This window comes from Anas platyrhynchos, chromosome 23 (genome assembly GCF_047663525.1).
Source record: "Anas platyrhynchos isolate ZD024472 breed Pekin duck chromosome 23, IASCAAS_PekinDuck_T2T, whole genome shotgun sequence".
Lineage (NCBI taxonomy): Eukaryota > Metazoa > Chordata > Aves > Anseriformes > Anatidae > Anas > Anas platyrhynchos.
Window position 1 is genome coordinate 645,956 of NC_092609.1, and position 6,087 is coordinate 652,042.

A 6,087-nucleotide genomic window follows, 5' to 3' on the forward strand; every position below is an offset into this window, starting at 1 on the left:
TGCCTCTGCAAGCTCCTGACCCCCGGGTCTCCCAGCAATAACAGGGACGACCTCTGCCCCCCGCGCAGCACAGAGGGACCCTTGTGCTCCCCACCGTGCCCAGACCCGGCAGCAGCTCAGCGGCATCGCGTGCTGCAGCTGTCAGGGCTAACGAGAGGGCCAGGGGCTGCCCCGGGATGCTGTCAGCAGGGGCTGTAGGGTGGCAGCCTCTGCCGAGCCCCCCGGTAGCTGCAGCACCGCGGGGGCCACGCGCAGCCACTGCCCCCAGGCCGGGAGCGCAGCTGCCGCCCGGCGCTCCCTGCTCGAGTGCTAGACAGCAGCAGTAAATCTGGGCTTGTTGCTGGAGACCCCAAGGAGAGCATCTGCAGCTTGTTTTCAGCATGAACTCCTGTAAAAAGGGCACCGTCCCTATAAATCCGTCACGGGGAAACTTCCTGGAAGCTTCTGTTCCTCCAGCCCTTCGTGCGCAGACACCCTGCCACCGCCGGGACACGCTGCGGGGGGCTCACACCCCACCCCTCACAGCCCTGCTCATGGCACCTCCTCGGTGCCCAGCAGCAGGGGCTGGAGCTGCCGGACATGGGCACAAAAAGTCCCCACAGAGCCCCAAAAAGCAGCCAGAGAGCTCTGCTGGGGCCCTTCACAGCACGCAGACAGCGCAGGCTTTGAAGCCTTCTTGGAAACCATCGCCCATCAGCAAGGAGAAGGGTAAATACTTCCTAGCCAAGTATCGGAGAATGAGCATACCGCAGGATGTTTCCTAGCCCCACAGATTAATCCCCGAGGAATTAATCAATAAGAATCCAATTTAAGAAGCTTTTATGCACCTGGGCTCTGTTGCGCTCTCTCTGTGCCACTTGCGCAGCCCTGCACTGCAGGTGCTGGCTGAGGACGAGGCACCGGGGAGCTCTGGTGGCTGCTTATCTCTTATCTCTTATCTCTTATCTCTGCCTGGGGCTGTGGTGTGGCACCAAGCTCTTCCCAGCCGTGCCGTGAGCCCCATCCCCTGCCTGGCCCTGGGGGTGGTGGGGGTGCAGTGGTGGGACACCCCCAGGGCTGGGGCCGTGTCCCGGGGCGCAGAAGCTGCCCCTACGGAGGGGCTGACCCCCCCTCTGCCGGGTTTGCATTCCTGTGTCAATGGGAAATGTGATCCCAAAGCACCAGCCCCATTGTGCCCCCAGGAAAGCCGCTGCTGATGAGCCGAGGCTGCAGCCCCCGGGTCTGCTCCAGCCCTGCTGGGATGCGCTGGGGGCTGCGGCTCGGCCCCGGCCCCCGCTGCAACCAGGGCTTGGTGTGGGGCTGGGGGCAGCCCCATGCTGTGGCCGTGCCCCGTGGCTCTCGTCCCTCTGGAGAGGTCTCTGAGGGGCTGGAGGAGGTGACGGGTGGACGGGAGGTTGGAGGGGATGCGTCCGGGCAGGGCGAGCAAGGCAGGAAGGGCTCCGAAAGTGGGCGGTGGAAGAAATGAGCTGGAAAAAGCTAAATGTAGGAACGTGGTGCTTCCATCTCACTGCTTGTCAAAGGGCAGGGGGGAAGCGTTCCTCCTTCATGGAGACACCCTTAGGAGAGAGCCTTCGGCCCCTTACGGCCCCCAGATACCCGGGGAGGCTGGCAGAGCCCTGCAGGAGCATCCCCAGCCCTGGGGGGGTGTGAGATGTGTGGGCACGAGGGGCTGAGCGCTGGTGCAGGGCAGTGCAGCGAGGGCGGGAAGTGGCTGGGGGGACGTGAGAGCCCTGCTGGGGTCTGGGGAGGGTTTCTGGGTGGTGTGTGTGTGTGGGGGGGTGATGGGAGCACTGCCTCTGCTCTGGGTAGCTGCTCTTCCCAGGAGGGCTGGGGCACTTCGGGTGCTGCAGGGGCAGCAAAAGGGCCAGAGGAGCCCGGAGAGCCCACGGGGGAAGGTGAGGGGAGCTGCCCGCAATCTGGAGGGGGTGAGGGAGTTTAGGGTCTGCCTGTGGTTTGCTTTGCCTTCCTCCTCCTCCCCTCTTCCAGCGTGTGGGAGGCAGCTCCGTTCCGGCCTCAGCAGCAGCAGCCTTGTGTGGGTTTGGCAAAACAAGCGGGCAAAGCTCTCTGCCCTGCTCTATAAATACAGCGGCTTCTTCAGGGCTGTCTAGACAGGAAGCCGGCCTGGGAACGGGGAGAAAACTCCCCACGTTAAAGGGGACCAGCAGCCCGTGCCAGGAGCCCGGGGAAATCCTCCCCAAATACCCAGATGTGCGCGGGGAGCTCCTGAGTGCGGCACGGGCACCGTGAGCGGGGTCACCGCTGGGCCGGGTGCATGGACGGAGACTCCTTGGGCTCCAAAAATCCTCCCTGCCCTTCCCTGGGAGTGGGCAAAGCCGAGCACCAAGGACCTCGTGCCCAGCTCCTCGCCTGGTCGGGGGGGCAGCGCGGCCACGCAGCGCCCGTGCATCACTGCGGGGCCCCGAGGGTCGCCCTCCTTCCCTGTGGGCTGGGAGGCTGCTCAGCGTTTGCTTTGCTTTCATTTTGTACCCGTGCAGGGGAAAGCCATCTCCCTGGTTGTTTTGTTGCTGGCTGTGGCTTTTTTTTTCGCTATAAATATCCAAGTGTTGCTTGAAAGAAAGAAGAAGGGAAAAAAAAAACCAAAAAAACACCACTCTAGGTAGTGGGAGAAAAATCATAGCCCATGGGTAATGACACATAATTGCAGCCTTTCTCCTGATGAAAGAAGCTGCCATTGGGCTCCTAAATGACAGCGTGCACAAAACGCTATTATCAGATTATCTGAGTGGCGGAATCTGTGCAGCACCAGGGGGGCGCAGCGCCCGCTCCTCCCAGCCCCGACGGCTGCTGGTGCCCACGGAGCTGCCCGGGGAGGAGAAACCCGCACCCCCTGCGCCCCCAAACCCAAATCCTGCCCCAGCAGCCTGCGTGGTGCCACCCTGCGCCCCCCGATCCCAGCAGGGTCTGGGTGCAGCAGCCCCAGGGGCTGGGCTGTGCGGATGGGGCTGAGCGGATGTGATAAAGGGAGCAGCTCGTGCCCCCGCGGGCCGGGGGCGATGTGCGCCAGTGATTTGTCTCTTGCTCTTTGCCTGTGTCATGGGGAAAGCTGTAAATTACCCACATTTGTTATCGGGAGCTTCCTCCTCTGCTAGGCTCAGGCCACAGCCAGCGGCAGCCGCTGTTATCGCCCCTCTTGTGCCTCCCTTTAGCCCTGGAGATCTCTGCGGGTCTGATCCTGCAGCCTCAGGAGCCCCTCTGGGCCCCTAGGCAAAGGGTGCCCGGCACCAAACACCTCACCCCAGCCCTTGGGACAGCGGCTGCTGTGCTCCTGGCACCTCGTGGGGTGTCCTCCAGGGGCTGACCCGCTCCGTCCCAGGGCCCTGAGCCTGCCTGGGCTCTCCAGAGGGGGCCGAGGGGCGTGGGATGAGCGCAGCATCAGCGCAGCTAATGAAAATGCTGCACGTCCCCTGGGACGGGTAATTAAACGCCGCAGCCCTGCGAGAGCCGGGCTGGAGCAGCGCAACACTCACAGCAGCTCGGCTGCGGCGTGAGGGGGCCACGGCAAGCAAACATCATTAATTTCCCTCCGCAAATCGATCGGGGGCAGAAGTCAGGCCCGCCTCGTACCGAAGGTGCAGGGCAGGGAATAATCCCCCGCACGGCTCCCAAACGCCACGTCTGTGACCCCAGGGTGGTCCCAGGGGAGCCCGGAGCACCCCTGCTCCTGGAGCTGGCCTCTCCTCCGGCTGCTGAGGTGATGCCGGGGCAGGCAGGGGCACCCGAAGGATCCGCTTCCCTTCCTTGCCATCAGGACAGCAGCCATGCAGCACCAGATGGAGGCTGTTACAGTGCTGCAGGATGCAACCGAGGAAGGAAAAAGCTGCTTTGGGTCAAAGAAAATAGCAGAAAAACCTCAGAGTGAGGAGCGTGCTGGGGCAGAGAGCTGAGCTGCAGTCCTGGGGCCCCGCAGCCAGCTCCTCGCCCCGGGACAGCCGCGTCCCAGCGCCCGTGTGGCCAGACTGGGGCCGCGGGCAGCCGAGTGCCTGTGGCTGCAGCCAGAGCCGCTAATAAGGCTTTATTGAGCCGCAGCGGAGGGGCGAGAGAGGGGGCTTCCTGTAAAGGCTGCACTTAGCCTCTAAATCACGCCCGGGAGCTAATGTTTGCTTCCCGTCGCTGCTGATTTCCCTGCGTCACATTTTCCTGGGAAAGCTGGTGCTGTGCAAGCTGCCGGGAGAGCTCCCTGTGCCGTACCCGCTGGAGGCCGGCAGCTCGAGAGGGGCTCGGCTGCTCCCCGAGGTGGCTCCAGCAGCCCTGCAGCAGGCTGCCCCCCCCACAGACTGCAGCTGGGGCAGCCCCGGCCTTGGCACAGCGTGCCGGAGCCGCTCGGTGTGATTCAGCTTGCCAAGGTCGGCCAGCACACCTGGGAGCCTCCGCAGCGCGGGGGAAGCAGAGGAATGACGACAGGGACAGGCAGAGGCTCCGGCTGCCTTCACGGCACGGCTCAGGTCTCCTGCCCCAGCCACGGGACCGGGCTGCAGCCCTGGTGCCCCGCAGTGGTGCCCATCCAGCCTCGAGCACCCACGCAGCACAGCAGCACCCGCGTGTGCAGCCGGCCCCCAGCACCCTGCACGGCCCCTCCTGCGGGCTGGGACCCAGGAGCCCGGCAGCTGCCTGCACGAGCTGCACCCTGATGGGCTCCGGCCCTTTCAGGGAGAGCTGGAGCTGCCAAAGTCTTTGTCCCGTCACATCTTTCAGGGAAAGCTCTTTGTTCTTCAGCACTTGTTCCTGCCTCCCCCTCTCCGAAGCTAAACGAGATGCATCTGCTTTTGTTTTCTAAATGCAGAATTAGGGACTGGGAAGGGCTCCCTTTGTGGTGGGGAGGAGGGGAGAGCTGCAGATCTGTAACTGGGAAACCTAAGGTCAGGGGGGAACCGCTCCATTGTGCCGCAGCTCTCCACCTCCCAGCTCAGCCCTTCTGGTGTCCCCCCTGCTCGCTCTGGTTCCCAGTACAACCAGTCTGGAGACACAGGGGAAGAACTGGGCAGGCTGCACCGGGTGCTCCCCAGCACTGTGCCCGGGGTCCCTGTGTGCGATGGCAGCGATGGTGGGGGTTCACCCGTGGGTGGTGTCAGTGCCACGTGGGAGCGAGTGGGTGGTGGGGGGCACCCCACGGCCTTGGTGGGGTGCTGCCGTGCGTGCTGTGTACGTGTGGAGCCTGCAGTGTGTGTCCCTGCGTGGGGATGTGGATGGGGGGGCTCCCCGGCACGGTGCAGGTTCCCAGCACCTTTAACTCAGGCCCTGCTGGTCCCACAGCAGGAGCACAGGAGAATGTGCTTTGGAGGAGCAGGAGAGGGGCCTGAGCGTGCCCCAGCACAGCGAGCCTCTGCGGAGCCAAACCTGAGCTGCTCCCCTCCGGCTGCTGCCCGCGGGCTGCCCGATGCACAGCAAGCTGCTCGGCTGTGTGGCAGCCACGACCTCCTTCCAGTTTATCTTAATCCTGTTCCTGATTAAGGGCAGTTAGACTGAAACCAGCCCGGGTTCATGTGAAATTAGCATCTGCCTTGCCTTGAAGTTGCATCATGTATAGAGGAGCCCAGGACATCGTGCCCAAGGCAGGGAGGATGCCCAGGGGCGGGCAGGGGCTGGCGGTTCCCTGCTGTGGCCCAGTCCTCGTTCCCTGCCCCTCTGCCTGTCCCCGCAAGGCAGCAAGCCCCAGCTCAGCCCCCAGGGCCCTGTTGCTCCTCAGGGTCCCAGCCTGGGCTCTCGGCAGCCTGAGGCCACCCCTGGGGAGTGCTGCTCTCCCCCTCCGTCCAGGAGGACCTGCTCATACTCCAGTTGTGCCACCAGATGGTGACAACTTGTGGTCACTCCCGTGCTGGGCCCCGATGCGATGCTGGGGCCGGGGCTGCGGGCAGATCCCTGAGCATGGAGCAGGGATGGTTCTCCCCATCCAAGCATCCCAGTGATGGAGCGAGCAGAAAACCAAAACCAAGGATCGGGAACAGCAGGGGCACGCTCCCTTTGCCTTCCATCACGAGGTGTCACAGCGCAGCCCTGCAGGACCCCTTCGGGGCCAACTTTAACAATTCCGGGACAAAGCCGGGGGTGGCTCTGCAGCTCCCACGCTCC